Source organism: Chiloscyllium punctatum, chromosome 36, assembly GCF_047496795.1.
Source record: "Chiloscyllium punctatum isolate Juve2018m chromosome 36, sChiPun1.3, whole genome shotgun sequence".
Classification (NCBI taxonomy): domain Eukaryota; kingdom Metazoa; phylum Chordata; class Chondrichthyes; order Orectolobiformes; family Hemiscylliidae; genus Chiloscyllium; species Chiloscyllium punctatum.
In genome coordinates this window covers 58,413,434-58,429,906 of record NC_092774.1, presented here as the reverse complement: position 1 = coordinate 58,429,906, position 16,473 = coordinate 58,413,434, and the positions used below count along the sequence as shown (strand labels likewise).

General features: G+C 45.1%; 1 long non-coding RNA gene across 1 annotated transcript; it reads right to left on the bottom strand.

Moving 5' to 3' along the window:
- Positions 1-2,434: 2,434 nt before the first annotated feature.
- Positions 2,435-15,811, bottom strand: LOC140461140 (uncharacterized). The gene is made up of 3 exons (XR_011954472.1): positions 15,756-15,811; positions 10,247-10,428; positions 2,435-2,678 (listed from the first exon to the last, which is right to left on the bottom strand). It is a non-coding gene; the product is annotated as an uncharacterized lncRNA (long non-coding RNA).
- Between the last annotated feature and the right edge of the window lie 662 nt (positions 15,812-16,473).

The following is a 16,473-nucleotide window of genomic DNA, read 5'->3' as shown; positions in this document are numbered from 1 at the left end:
CCCCTGGCAGCTCATTCTGTACATGCACCACCCTCTGTGTGAAATCTTGTCCCTTGAGATCTATGATAAGTTGCCAGTAGTGTTAGGGTGGGTTACTCTTCGGAGGGTCGGTGAGGACTTGTTGGGCCGAAGGGCCTGTTTCCACGCTGTAGGGAATCTAATCAAAAGGCACCTGGATGGGTGTATGAACAGGAAGAGTTTAGAGGGGTGCTGGCAAATGGGACGAGATTAATTTAGGATATCTGGTCAGCATGAATGAGTTGGACCAAAGGGTCGGTTTCCAGCACTTGGCCTATATCCCTCTCAACCATTCCTATTCATGTCCCCATCCAGATGCTATTTAAAGGCTGTCATTGTACCAGCCTCCACCACTTCTTCTGGCAGCTCATTCCATCCATGCATCACCATCTGTATGAAAAGGTTGCCCTTTAGGTCCCACTTAAATCTTTCCCCTCTCACCATAAACCCTCTGGTTTTGGACTGCCCAACCTCCGGGGAAATGACCTTGTTATTTGCTCTATTCATACTCCTCAGGATTTTATAAACCCATATAAGGTCACCCCTCAACCTCTGACACTCCAGGGAAAACAGCCCCAGTCTATTCAACCTCTCCCTGTAGCCCAAACTCTCGGCAACATCCTGGTAAATCATTTCTGGTCGAGAAGTCAATGATTTGGGTTAATACCTGAAACACTGACTTCACTGCTGGTGCTGCCTGGCTTGCTGTGTTCTCCCAGCCTCCTGCTTGTCTACTTTCGATTCCAGCATCTGCAGTTTGTTTTTGTCTCTAATGAATGGCAGAGCAGACTCGATGGGCTGAATGGCCTAACTTCTGCTCCAATGGTCTCGCAGGCTTAGGTTTGTGCAGATTGTTTCAGTGGGAACGTGCTGTCCTGGGCTCAACAAGCAGCAGCGCCCAATGGATCAAAGTTCATAGAATCAGAGAATCCCTACAGTGTGGACACAGGTCCTTCAGCCCAACAAGTTCAAACTGACCCTCTGAAGAGTAACCCACCCAGACCAATTTCCCTCCCCTATTACTCGACATTTCCCCTGACCAATGCACCACACCTACACATCCCTGAACACTGGGAGAATTTAGCATCGCCAATCCACCCTACCTGCACATCTTTGGACTGTGGGAGGAAACCGGAACACCGAGAAAACCCACGCAGGCACAGGAGGAGAATGTGCAAACTCCACACAGACAGTTGCCCCAATCGTGGAATCAAAGCTGGGTCCCTGGCACTGTGAGGCAATGCCACTGACCACTGAGCCACCGTGGGAGTGGGTGCAGTCCAGCAGAAAACAAAACCAGCCCACCAACTCTCCCACTGTCAGACTGGGCAGGAGGTTCAGTCCTGGGGGTGACCCACAGCAGCCTCACCAGCAGAATCAGATTGTTGGGAGTGCTGGTGCCCCCGCTGGTGTCTCTGCAAGTTGCAGGCCTGGGTGAAGGCCTTCCCGCACTCAGGGCAGCTGAAGGGCCTCTCCCCAGTGTGAACCCGCTGGTGCTTCAGTAGGTCAGAGGAATTGCTGAAGGCCTTTCCGCACTCAGGACAAGCGAATGGCCTCTCCCCGGTGTGGACCCGTCGGTGGATCAGCACGTGGGAGAAATTGCTGAAGGCCTTCCCACACTCGGGGCAACTGAATGGCCTGTCCCTGGTATGGACCCACCTGTGGGTCAGCAGGTTGGAGGCATGTGTGAAGGCCTTCCCACACTCAGGGCAGCTGAAAGGCCTCTCCCCTGTGTGGACCCGCTGGTGGGTCAGCAGGGCGGAGGAATCGCTGAACCCCTTCCCACACTCTGGGCAAGTGAATGGCCTCTCCCCTGTGTGGACACTCTGGTGCCTCAGCAGGGAAAAGGCCTGGGTGAAGGTCTTCCCACACTTAGGGCAGCTGAAGGGCTTCTCCCCTGTGTGGACCCGTCGGTGGGTCAGCAAGGCGGAGGAACTGCTGAACCCCTTCCCACACTCTGGGCAGGCGAATGGCCTCTCCCCGGTGTGGACCCGTTGGTGCTTCAGTAGGTCGGAGGAATTGCTGAAAGCCTTCCTGCACTCAGGGCAGCTGAAGGGCCTCTCCCCCGTGTGGACCCGTCGGTGCCTCAGCAGGGTGGAGGAACTGCTGAACCCCTTCCTGCACTCTGGGCAGGAGAATGGCCTGACCCCAGTGTGACTGCGCTGATGAGCTTCCAGGACAGACGAGACATGGAAGGCTTTCCCACAGTCGCCACACTTCCAAGGTTTCTCCACGGGGCGGGATTCCTCTGGTTTCTCCATGGCTGAAGCTTCAGCGGCACACAAACACGTGTACAGTCCCTCCCTGCCGTGAATTCCTCTTTCCAGGCTGGATAACTGTTTTCGGTTCCACACTCAGTTCGCTGTAACAGTAGGATCTCTCATTCAGTCCCACTGATGCTGAAAATGTACTGAAACAGGGACCAAAAAACTTTGCTCCTTCTCACAGAATCTTAGTCAAAACTCCTTACAGTCCCAATGGACTGAATGACTATCAAACATTGACTTGAAATTGAGGACAGCAGACGCTGGAGAGTCAGAGTCAAAAAGTTCGGAAAAGCAAACCAGGTCAGGCAGCATCCGAGGAGCAGGAGAGTCAGCGTTTTGGGTATAAGCCCTTCATCTGTTGATTTTTAAACTTCAGTTTTCAGATCAAATACTCTGTAAAAAGAGATTTAAAAAGTCATCATTGTCACTGAGAAGGTCTATAGCCTTAAAACTTGTCTTTCAACATTTAGACTAAATGTAATGCTGAATTATAGAACACATTTATTGCACTAGAAAATAGACAGACAGCAAGGCTCAGAAAAGGGGGGGCATCTTAAAGAATGTAAAAGATAGGGACACCTGGGCTTACCAAGTGATAACAGGATACTGTTAGACAATTAAGAACGTTTGCCTTAGCATCCGTGAATCTGTATGAACAGGACAGCAAGAGATAACATTCACAGCCGTTCCCTTGTGAAATTAATGACAGTATCGAGTTTCGTTTCAGGGTCAGAATCAAATACTATCAAAAACTTTTGTAATTAACAGTCAGTTGCTGTCAATTATAATGGATTCATATGCCCTTTGCATGCAGGGCAGTCACAGAGAAAATAAATCTTTGCGGTGGCAAAACCCTGACTTGAGAGTTCAAAAGGACACTAGAGAGAGACACCATTTTAGTGCTGAGGCTGTTGAATCCAGCAGAAAATTAACTCTTAGTGCTTAGCTGGTATGGATTGAATTTAATTGCATTTTGAGAAGCCAATTCTGGTTATGAAATGCAAATTCTGTAAAAGGAAATACTGATAAAGCTTTAAATTACTTGCTGTTTTTACGGACTGCCCCACTTCAATTCTAACTAATTAGATCCTATGTCTTATTTGAATTTGAATCACAAACTTGAAAAGTAGGCATGTTTCATTCGAAGACGAATGAATCAGTTTAAATGCAACCTTACGGTAACATCTCTGCCTCAGGTACAGAATGGTTTAGTGCTTAGTGCTCCTAGCTTAGAAATTATTCAAGGTCGAATATTGAAGAGATTCTTGCACAATGTGTCGGGAAGCCATTTTATGAGTGAACGTTTGCCCTCCTTACTAAGAAGCTGTTTTATAAAAGAACTGTATGTGACATGTGAGCTGTGCAAGGTTATCTTGTGAACTCTCCAATTAGCTGAGACTGGTACCTCTTTATGAGAGGAGTTTATCTCACTAGCAGGCGCCTATCTCAGCTGTTTTTCCCACCTGACGAATGGCTTAGGGCCTGTCGGAGTGATTAGTCAAGCTTCACAGACCTGTCAATGAGCTTTTCTTCCTTATGAATTATTGTCTTTCACTATTATCTGTCTAATTAAGAACATGCAATTTCTTTTTCAAACTTTTGTACAAAGGAAACCACTTTGTATCAATACATTGGAGTAGCCTGCTGGGCATTTGAACAGCTGGTAACCTACTCTCCTAGATTATTAGGACCAAGTTAGTTTACCTTATAGGTATCAATGTTATGTTGTCACAGTGATGCTATTAGTGAATAAAGGAGATCACTAAAATTATACTAAACTGTCCATAACAGGTTTTTATTCCAGACTTCCAAACAGTACGATTTCCGGGACGAACCAAGAGAGAGGCTTTACAGGTCTGAGTCCACAAGGGATTCCCTGGGCGGTCTCAAATCTCTACTTTAACATCAGTCAGGGTAGAAATTCAGAACAAGCAATTTTTTTTCTGCAGAACAATCTTTTCTTTTGTTATTCCACAAAATTGAAAGCACCATCCCAATCTCTCTCCCCCTATCCATTCTCACTCCACTCTAATTTTCCTGAAGGATGCTAATTCAGGATCTTACAGGGCCAAAAAAGTAAAAACATCTCTTTTAAATAACTCTAACTGAAAGTTAACATTTTTCACGACATTGGGATACTGTTCAGTGGGAGCAGATCTGATTTTGGGAAGCAAAGAAAAACTGTATAAATTCAGGATAAACCTACAATAGTGTCTTTAGAAACAACCAGACACTGGGTCAAGGCATTGACACCAACATTAGTGAGCAACTAAACATACAGACGTGGCAAACCATCAGTCTTTAATCTTTTAGAATGGGTTGTAGGTATCATATTAATTTGTAAGAAGTTCTGAGATTTACTTATCATCTTAGAGATAGCTTAAGGTATCTAACAAAAGGTGACACCTCAGCTCAGACAATGCATTAAATGTATGACGTCACAGTCAGTCTGTATCCCAATTTTGAATCTGACAAGTTCTGTTTCCAAAGTGACATTTATAAAATATTATGTGCATGCACTGCCTGCATTGACTACCAGCAGATTGCACATTTTTTGAACAAAATCAAATTTTTGGATCAGAAATTGGCTAGCTGAAAGAAGACAGAGGGTGGTGGTTGATGGGAAATATGCATCCTGGAGTTCAGTTACTCGTGAGGTACCACAAGGATCTGTTTTGGGTCCACTGCTCTTCGTCATTTTATTAATGACCTGGATGAGAGCATCGAAGGTGGGCTTGTAAATTCACGGATGACACTAAAGTCGGTAGAGTTGTGGATACTGACTAAGGATGTCAGTTACAGAGGGACATAGATAAGCTGCAGGGCTGGGCTGAGAGGTGGAAAATGGAGTTGAATGCAGAAAAGTGTGAGGTGATTCACTTTGGAAAGAGCAACAGGAATGCAGAGTACTGGGCTAATGGTAAGATCCTTGGTAGTATAGATGAGCAGAGAGATCTTGGTGTCCAAGTACGTAGATCCTTGAAGGTTACCCAGGTTGACAGGGCTGTTAAGAAGGCATACGGTGTGTTAGCTTTTGTTGGTAGAGGGATTGAGTTTCAGAACCATGATATCATGCTGCAGCTGTACAAAACTCTGGTGCGGCCAGATTTGGAGTAATGCGTACAGTTCTGGTCACCGCATTATAGAAAGGATGTGGGAGCTTTGGGAAAGGTTCAGAGGAGATTTACTAGGATGTTACCTGGTATAGAGGGAAGGTCTTAGGAGGAAAGGCTGAGGGGCTTGCGGCTGTTTTGGTTCGGGAGAAGAAGGTTGAAAGATGACTTAACTGAGACAAGATAATCAGAGAGTTAGAGAGGTTGGACAGTGAATGCCTTTTTCCTTGGATGGCAATGGCGAGCACGAGGGGATATAACTTTAAATTGAGGGGCGATAGATATTGGACAGATGGTCAGAGGTAGTTTCTTTACTCAGATCAGTCGAGGTGTGGAACGTACTGCCTGCAATAGTAGTAGACTCGCCAACTTTAAGGGCATTTAAATGGTCATTGGATAGGCATATGGACGAGAATGGAATAGTGTCGGTTAGATGAGCTTCAGATTGGTTCCACAGGTCGGTGCAACATTGAGGGCTGAAGGGTCTGCACTGCGCTGTAATGTTCTATGTATCTATAAATATAATTCTGCAAATACAAATTCACCCTATACACTTATATGCATGTGTGCGTGCATGAGAGAAAGCAAATGTCTATGTCTATGCTGTTTGTCTCTATGTCTGTTTGATAACAAATGCTTTATTTCTGTAAGTGTTGTTATAAATCAGAGTTGGGTACTAATAGTTAGATGTAAGGGAGAGAGAATTCCTCAAGTTGGGTACCATCAGAATCCTGGGAGACCCTTATTTCTGGCTTACTTCCCAATGAACAAACATTAAACACACTCCCTATTTATTTCTAATTTTGTTTCATTTTTCTTGTTTATTCCCCACGACGATGAGTCTCTCTGTCTGGGTGGTTGACAGGATGGGGCAATGTGGGTTGGGCCTTGAATGACTGAATGTTTTATTGTTCTGGAAGGTGGGAAAGGGGGTCAAAGCTTCAGCAAAAACCCAGCAGAGCTGAGGACTTACGACACCTTACTCTGTGGGAACAGGGAGATCAACAGAGGACAGAAAAATCAGGACACCAGACTAGCCTGTGATCAGTGCTTTGATTAGCAATGCCAACCCTCTGCCTTTACCGAGCTTCCCATTAAACTTCTCTGAAAGGAGTCTCAGATCATAATTATTCTCTTCAATGTGTGCAGCCAGTTCATTCACTTTTGTTACAATGCAGCACACATTCAGCTTTTATTTTTATTTTTTGTGATCTTTTGAATCCAGCTTTGATTGCTGGTACATTTCTCCCCCTTGTCCCTTTATCGTTCTCTAACATTGATTTTCCACATCACCACACTGCTCACCGGCCTTGATTTGGATTGGCCATGCTAAATTGCCTATTGTGTCCAGGGATGTGCAGGTTAGGTGGGTTAGCCAAGGGAAATGTACAGTTATAGTTTCACAGTAATAGAAGCAGGGGTAGGCCATTTGGCCCATCCAGCCTGCTCTGCCATTTTTTAAGATCATCATCTCAGCACCTCCTATCTGCATTGTCCCAACTACCCTTTAATTCCCTGTAATGCAATAACCCAGCCAACTGTATCCTGAATATACTTAATAAAGCTGCTGCTACTGCTTCCTTGGGCAGAGAATTCCATAGGTTCACGACATTTCAGGGAAAGAAGTTCTTCCTCTTCTCTGTCCTAAATCTACTCTCCCTAATCTTGAGGCCATGTCCCCTACTCCTAGTCTAAGTCACCAGCAGAAATGACAGGACAGGATAGGTGGGGTGGGGGTTGTTCTGGGTGGCATGGTCTTCAGAGGGATCAGCGTTACCTTTATGAACTAAATGGCCTGATTCCACACTGTAGGGCTTCAATGATTTACCAAGGTTGTGTGTGCTCCGGATGACAGCTCCCAGAAACTCCCACTTTCTGCAAATCGAAAGACAAGTCCCACCCTGCCCTCTCGTATGTGTGTTCTGTAACTGCTAAATCATTTCTAGTGAATCAAGCCCACACCTCCTGCTGCCAGTAACCTTTACAATGCTGATGAAACAATGCAATACCTGCAGTACTGAAAATTGTAAGGCTTCGAACGATACCAGTTACTGATTCAGCGGTCCTTCTGATGGACAGCGTTGGAAATACAATGTTGAAGGCTGAATGAAATGAGCAGTTTAAAACAAAAACCCACCTAACCCTTCACTAGGTTCTCCACTCAGCACACCGTACTTACTGCCAGTAAACCTGAAAGCACTTGATCCCAACAGTGCAATGATTTCCCACTTTCCACCAGAATTCCAGATGTGCTCCCTCACTCAGTTGCTGTCTCACAAATCAAAGATTTCATTGTAACCTCTGCTCCCAGTCAGGGCAAAACATCTTTGAAAACTACTCTGGAAGTCTGGTCTTCACAACCACACTTCTACTTTCACTGAAGACGATTAGAGTCACACAGCATGGAAACAGACCCTTCAACCTTATCAATGGTGCCAACCAGATATCCTAAATTAATCCATTCCCTTTTGCCAGCATTTGGCCCATATCCCTCAAAACCCTTCCTATTCAAGTACCCATCCAGGTGCCTTTTAATATGTTGTAATTGTACCAGCCTCCATCACATCCTTTGGCAGCTCATTCCACAGAGACATCACCATCTTTGTGAGGAAGTTTCCCCTCAGGTTATTTTTAAATCTTCCCCCTCTCATCTCAAACCTATGCCCTATACTTTTGGACTCACATATCCTTGGGAAAAGATCTTGGTTGTGCATCCTATCCATGCCCCTTATGAACTTCTATAAGGTCACCCCTCAGCCTCCAACACTCCAGGGAAAATAGACCCAGTCTATTCAGCCTTTCACTGGAGCTCAAACTTTCCAACTCTGGCAACAGCCTTGTAAATTCTTTCTGAACACTTTCAAGTATCACAACATCTTTCCTGCAGCAGGGAGATCAGAACTATGTGTGGTATTCCAAAACACGATCTAACTCAATGTACTGACCAATGGAGTAAAGCATACCAAACAGCTCCTTCATTATCTGATCTACTTGCGACTCCATTTTCAAGGAACTATGAACCTGCTCTCCAAGGTCTTTTTGTTCTGCTTCACTCCCCAGGACCTTAGAATTGGGTGTATAAGTCCTGCCCTGATTTGCCTTAACAAAACACAAAATCTCATACTCATCTAAATTAAACTCCATCTGCCACTCCTTGGCCCATCCGCCTATCTAATCAATTCTAATTTATACCAAACTTTCTTTCCTCTCTCATTCCCAGAAAGCTGAAAATCTCCATCCCTCAGACTCTCCCCCATTCTCACTTTGCTGAACCTAATTCCTCTGTACCTCATCCTGAAGGATCTGGTCCATGCTGATTAACAGGCCCACACTCGGAGGATGGGGGGTATCTAATTCAAACCGACAGAATACTGAACGTCCAGGACAGAGTGGACATTGACAAGATGTCTCCGTTGGTAGGAGAGACTAGAACTTGAGGGCACAGCCTTCGAGTAAGGGGAAGACTTTTCAGAGTGGAGATAAGAATTAATGTCTTCAGCCAGATAGTGCTGAATCTATAAAATTCATTGCCACAGGAGGCCAGGTCACCGAGTATATTTAAGACTGAGATAGATAGCTTCTTGAGTATCAAGGGAATCGAAGGTAATGGGGAGAAAGCAGGAGAATGTTGTTGAGAAATTTATCAGCCATGATTGAATGGCGGAGCAGACTCGATGCGTTGAATGGCGTAATTTCTGTTCTCATGTCTTATGGTCTAACACAGTGGGACAGAATTGGGAGCAGGGGTCGACCATTTTGGTTTTTCGAGCCTGCACCAGCACTGAACAGATCATAACTGGATAGGAATATACTTACATCTGGGTGGATAGGTTGAGATGTTTTTCACTGGAGTGTAGGAGGTTGAGAGGTGACTTTATAGAGGATTATAAGATCATGAGGGGTATAGATGAGGTGACCAGCAGGTGTCCTTTCCCTAGGGTGGGGGTTTCAAGATGAGGGAGCAAATTCTGAAGGGGAGAGGAGAAAGATTTTAAAAAGATATGAGGAGAACCTTATTTTTAAGAAAGTGGTTTGTGTGTGGAATCAATGTCCAGAGGAAGTGGTGGATGCAGGTCCAGTAACAATGTTGAAAAGACATTTTGATAAGTACACGAATAGGAAAGGTCCAGAGGGATATGGCCCAATCACTGGCAAATGGACCAGTTTAATTTGAGAACGTTGCATGGACTAGTTGGACTGATGGGTCTGTTTCTGTGCTGTATGATCCTGCAGCTGTTCTCTCCTGGGGTCTGAAAACTATTTTCTTGGAGATCTAAGATGGCGGTGGTCTGAGTGGTCTGCTGTGTTGGGCTCTGTGCCATGTCCAATGGCAATGTGGACCTTTACCACCATTCCCCCCCCCCCCAAAAAAAACCCCAACCCTCCTTCGGAGAAAGAAAATACGAATATAAACTTAGTGAACATCTGGAGCTGCTGAAATTGTGGTTTGACAGCTTTAAGACCAGGATGAAAGCAAATGAAGGAAAGGGGCCAAAAGGAGTGCAGCAGGCAGGGCACTCCCCTACTGCATCGGGGGTGCCTGGAGCAATTGCTCAAACTCCCAGGGCAGCCCCTTTGGATTGAATGGGGCAGCAGCAGTTACTCTCGGAGTTTGGCAAACTCAGAAAAGATTGAAGCATCAGTGGAACCACTATCTGCCACGCTGGAAAAGCACAAGCAGGAAATTCAAATGTTGGCCTGAAGAGAATAGGCAGCAGAGGAGAGGACCGTGGCATTGGAGACCTTGGCGGAGGTCAGGAGGAAGGATCCAAACGCTGGAAGACCAGGTTCGGGTCCTTCAGGAGCAAGTGGACACCCTGGAAAACAAAAGTAGGAGAAAAAGCTTACAGCTCGTGGGTCTTCCGGAACGTGAGGAAGGCGAAGACCTCATTGGAATCCTGGAGAAGTGGTTCCTAACGTTCTTGGGGCTGGAGTTGGAGTCGGGCCTGTTGAGTTTGGAGCGTTCCCACCGGATTGCAATGTGCAGGTCAGGACCAGACCCACGCCCCCGCACGGTCCTTGTGTGACTCCTTCATTATAAAGAAAAACCGTTAGTGATTGAAACAGCAAGAAGACTGGGAAGAGATCCACAGGCTTTGTGCATTAAAAGCTCAAGAATAATATCTTTTCAGGACTTCTCAGGAGCCAGAATTATGAAGAGAAAGGGCTTTTGATGAAGTTAAGAGAAAATTAAGGGATCTGAACATTCAATGTTCCTTGAGGTCTCTTGCCGTGTTGCATTTTGCTCATGGGGGGACGGTATATCATTTTGATTCAGCAGAAAAGGCGAAGGACTTTGTGAATTCTCTGAATTCAAGGACTCAGGTCGGGATGGGGCCATCGATACGGACAATGGTACAGTTCTTTCTGCCCCTTCTTTTGTTTTCTCTCTCTCTCCCCATTTGCTTTGTGGTTATCGGCTTCTCCGTGCTGCCTTGATGTAAAACCGGAATTATTTAGTATATCGGTCAGTTGTGCATTATGTGAGGACTTTTGTTTTAACTGCTGTCCTTTTGGTTTTGGTTTGGGGGTGGCTATACCTGTGGTTAAGATGTAAGGAGAAGGGGTTTGTGTGGGGGAGAAAGGGGGGAAATGGGCATCAATTTTTAACTCTCAGAATGTTAATAACGTGTTTTTTTTCATCTGTGAATTGCCTGGGGCTAGGGCACAGCCTCAGTTGGAAGGATCCAGGATATTAGCTATGGGCAAGGTGGGGTGGGGGATTTATGATAGAGCTAAAGGAGAAGAATACCCTAAGAGTAGAGGAGTGACTATACTGATAAGAAGGAACCTCCCTTTCCAGGTAATTGAGAAAATTAAGGACGAACTTGGACAGCTCATCATTCTTAAAGCTCAACTACATGGAGAAGAGTATGGTGTCCTGAATGTGTATCTCTCCCCGTCCCCCGCCCCCATGTGTACCCTCTTACATTTCTAATTGATGCAGTTGCTAAATTAATGAGTCTTGGGGTGCACAACACAATCATAGGAGGGGATTTTAATCTCCTCATAGATCCTGAGGTAGACAGGGTGACAAGGGGCCTGGCATGTATGACTGCACGATCTAAGCAGTTGGTGGACATGATTAGTTTGATTAGTTTCCCTACAGTGTGGAAACGGGCCCTTCGGCCCAACAAGTCCACAATGACCCTCTGAAGAGTAATCCACCCAGACCCATTTCCCTCTGACTAATGCACCTCACACCATGGGCAATTTAGCATGGCCAATTCACCTTACCTGTACATCATTGGACTGGGTGATGAAACCAGAGCACCCGGAGGAAACCCACGCAGACACTGGGAGAATGTGCAAACTCCACACACAGTCGTCCAAGGCCGGAATCAGACCTTGGTCCCTGATGCTGTGAGGCAGCAGAACTAACCACTGAGCCACCGTGCTGCCCCAGTGTGAGGAGTTGGGGTTGGTGGATGTGTGGAGATACCTCCACCTGAATGGAAGAGACATTACTTTCTGTTCCAACCCACACAAGTGCCACACACGAGTTGACATGTTTTTTATGTCATCAGATATGTTGGATAAAACACTGGCTTGTAAAATTGGGAATATAGCTGTCTTGGACCATGCGCCAGTGTATTTAGATGGTAAAATCAAGGGTGGTGGAATGGATGCACGGCACTGGCACACAGACCCATTCCTGTTAAGGAATGGCAAATTCGTTGAGTACATCAGAAGAAGGTTCAGGGTCTTTTGGGATATCAACTCAAGTAAGGCCAGTAATCAGGCAATACTGTGGGAGGCCACTAAGGCATATTTATGAGGCCTAGTTATTTCGTATTAAACAACTAGAAGGAAGCAGAGGGAGGAGCAACAACAGGTGCTGAGGTAGTATATTATATTAGGACTTCACTGGTCAAGCTGCAGCTCTCAGGGTTGCTCTTGACTCATTGCACACACAGGTGGCAAAAAAGGGTCTCCTTTGCTGAACAAAGATTGTTTGAATTTGGAGAACCTGCCCCTCCCCAGTATAAAGGCGGAACAGGTTGAATGCACCAATGACGATACAGGAGGTGCAGGAAACAATAAAGCATCTCCAGAGTGGCAACGCACTGGGTCAGATGGCTTCCCAAGTGAATTCCATAAGGAATTCATAAATGCCACCTCTGAGGATGGATAGCTATTCAGATACACAGGTTTGTCTTCCGCCCTCTCTGAGGGAGGCTAATATCTCCTTCATTTTGAAGAAGGAGAAAGAGCCCGAAGAATGTGGTTCAAACAGACCCATTTCACTGTTGAATGTAGATTTTAAAATTCTACCCAAGATGCTGGCCCTGAGGTTGGAAAAGGTGTGGCCCTGTATTATGAAAGATGATCAGATGGGTTTTAAGTGCTGTAGCTCCTCCAACAATATCAGGAGGGTACTGAACATAGTGCAGGTATGCCACAAAGATTGATCCTGGGTTCGGTGGTCTCCCTCGATGCAGAAAAGGCATTTGGCCAGATAGAATGGCTGTACTTGTTTGGGGTCCCCGAGCATTTTGGTCTGGGGACAACCTTTGCGAGATGGGTGGTGGTGTTGTATAATGATCCTAAGGCAGCAGTCATCACAAATGGCACTAAATCAGATAACTTTAATACTGGGAGAGGTAGTCGACAGGGGTGTCCTTTCACCGCTGCTATTTATCTTGGCAATTGAGCCATTAGCTGAGGCTATCAGGAGGGATCCTGAAATAGTGGGGCCAGAGGTGGGAATGGGGGAGCAGAAGATCACCCAATATGCTGATGACATCCTTTTGTTCTTCACCAATCTGGAGGAGTCAGTTTCTCGATTGATTCAAACAATTAATTTATTTGGCTGTTTTTCGGGCTACAGGATCAACTTTACAAAATCGGAAGCCATGCCGGTGGGGGTATTAGTGGAGGTGCCTGATCTGAAGGATGGAATGCAGTTCCTGTTTAGACGGTCGTCAAAAGGGTTTTTGTATTTGAGAATTTTTATTACTCCTGCCTTCCACCAGCTGTATAAAGCTAAAGCTAACTATGTACAATTACTCGAGAGGATAAAGCAGGATTTGCAGTAGTGGGAGGGATTAACGTTATGGTTAGGCCGATTAGCCCTGAATAAAATGAATGTTCTTCCTCGCCTGTTGTACCCGTTGAGAATGCTCCCATTGTTGCTCCCCAGATGAGTATTACGGAGGCTCAGTGGTTGGCTAGGTTCTTTTATTTGGTGTTGCAGGCGCACCCTAATTAAGTATACCAAATTGCAGCTCTTGCAGGGTGAGGAAGTGGGGTGATCCTTCTGGACTTGGAGACATCAAATTTGCACTTTGTTCCCATATCTGGGTGGTGGGGCATGAGGGTGATTCAGGGTCAATTTGGCTTGATGTGGAAGCCTCGCAGTTGCGTTGTTCCCTAATTATTTATGGATAAGATGAAATCCATGACCGAGCAGTCTAAGAGTCCAATCATTTTAAATACGGTGAAAGCCTGGATGATAATGAGGCAAGAGGAGGGCAATTGGCTTAAGACCTCACCGTTTACCCAATTGGTGGGATCCCAAGGATTTAAACCTGGGGCAATGGACTCCGGCTTTAGGTCTTGGGAGAATAAGGGAATCTCCTGTCTGGGAGATTTATTCAAGGAGGAGGTCTTGATGTCATTTAGCCAGCTAACTCAGAAAAATGGATTGTACCTATTCCAGTACTTTCACAAAAGAGATTATATTCGATGGTCCCAGCTCAGCTTTCCAGGTCAGACGTGGAGAAAAGAGTACTCGAGTGTGCTGGTGTTCTTTCAGTCAGTATTTTGTATTATTTACAAAAGGGACATGCCTTAGGGGACGTGGAGGGAACGTGTAGGATGTGGAATAAGGAACTCTGACATGATACTTCATTGGAAGTATGGAAAAGAAATATGGGAAAATGTAAGGAAAACTTCAATATGGAACAAAGCACAGGCCATGAAATTGAAGATTTTACACAGGGCTCATATGGCGCTAGAGAGGCTAAGTTCAAGAGAGGAGTATCACCAGGTTGTCCCAAATGTAAAATTATTATAGGCACTCTCACACACTGCTATTGGTCATGTTTTAAGGTCCAGACTTACTGGAGTGGTATAGTAAGGGAGCCGAAGGACATTCACAGGATCGAAGTTAAAGTGGATCTGGCATTTCTTTTTCTGGGGTTAGCAAATTTGCCCTCTCCTGGGGAAACATAGGGAGAGACTGTAGCATTCTTACCCATTATGCAAGGAAGAACATTTTAATGAAATCGACATTGGAAAAAACCCCAGGTCTTACGGGGTGGCGTCGGCTAGTGATGGAGCATCTCCCCCAAGACTACCACATGAATATGGTGCACCACATAACAGGGCGGTTTTACAAGACGTGGCAACCCTTTCTAAATTATATGGATGCAGACTTATCAGCAATATTGATTAGGGCCATGATATGCCATGGGAATCAGTTTGGGCACCAGTGGGGCTCTGGGAAGGGAGGCTGGGGGAAAAGAATATGGGCACAATAACTGGAGCTCCCAGGGATGGGAGCCTCAGTGGAGGTGTAGTGAGTGAAATAGAATAAAATAATGTGATGTAATTTAATTTGAATTCAGGTTAATTTTTTAAAAATTTGATTGTAGTTTAGTTTAAGCTAAGTAGGTACAGTTGTTCTGGTAGAATAGTAGTTAGTTCATTATTAATAGTATCGTGATATGACATTGTTGTACTGCCTCTATCTTTCTGTATTTTGGTATTGTTCTTTTTTGTCTATAGATGTTTTGTAAAAGATTTGAAAAAGTTTCTAATATAATATTAAACAAAAACATTTCCTTGCCTTCTCCCATAACTACTTTTAACATTCAAAAGTCAGATAAACTCAGCTTTGAATATATTCAATGACCCCCTAACTGCAGGAAGACATTCCCACTTCTAAACTCAATTCCTCTTGCCACTTGCCTTGCTCATTGCTTGCTGCACATGTCTGACAACTGGCATTGACTGGGATAGAAAGCCTGAGTAGAAGGTAGCTGAGGCACCTTTGTACGTCCACACATCATTCCTGATGAATGGTTTTTGCCCAAAACATTGACTGCCCTGCACCACGGATGCTGCTTGACTTGTTGTGCTTTTCCAGCGCCACATATTTCGACTCTGATCTCTAGCATCTGCAGTTCTCACTTGTTCCACATCTCAATATATCACCATTTAAGCAATGCATCTCATTTCTGTTTTTATTTCACAGGAAAGACTATAACTTCACACTGTGTAACTGCATTTGCCATGTGTTTGCCAATTAAGACACAGACCTGAACCAACTTTGCTGCAAGTCAAGAACTGAACTCCAGAATGAAAAAATAAAATGGAAAAGGAGGGTGAGAAAAGAGTGTGTTGTACTCACAGATGTTGGACAGAGGAAAGTTGCAGTCTGATGTGAAGCTCAATCTTCATTCAGAGAGAAAAGAACAGCAACTACAACTTCACAACTCATGGCCCAACGTCCGCATTCAGAGAAGAAGGGGGATTTCAATGGCAGGAAGACCACACTCCTTCCGGTCTTCTGGCGCTTTTTATTGGTCCATCAAAAGAATGTCGCGTGATGTTTCCGATGTCAGGTAGGAGCATGCGCAGTATTTTGCTGACACCGGCGTACATGCGCAGTGCTTGCTGACACCGAGAAGCATGCGTAGTCTGTCCTGTGGAGGTGTTGGTGTAACCGACAGATTTTCAGTCCAAATGCTAATAGGGGAGAAAAAAAAAGACTGGTTCCACAAATTTGTTTTCCTGGGACTCAACATTTTATTGTTTTGAATTTTGTCTGGCTGCTCAATTTCGTATGTCTTTTCCCCAGGTTAGAGGAAGTCCAAAACTAGAGGGGCATCGGCTTAGGGTGAGAGGGGAAAGGTTTAAAAGGGACAAAAGGGATAAATTTTCACGCAGGGCGTGGTACGTGTATGGAATGAGCTGCCAGAGGCCGTGTTTCAAGGCTGGTACATTTACAACATGTAAAAGCCTTCTGGATGGGTTCTGGAAAGGCCTCTATATGAATAGGAAGGGTTAAGAGAGATATGAGCCAAATACTGGCAAACAGATCACTAGATTAATTTAGGATATGTGGT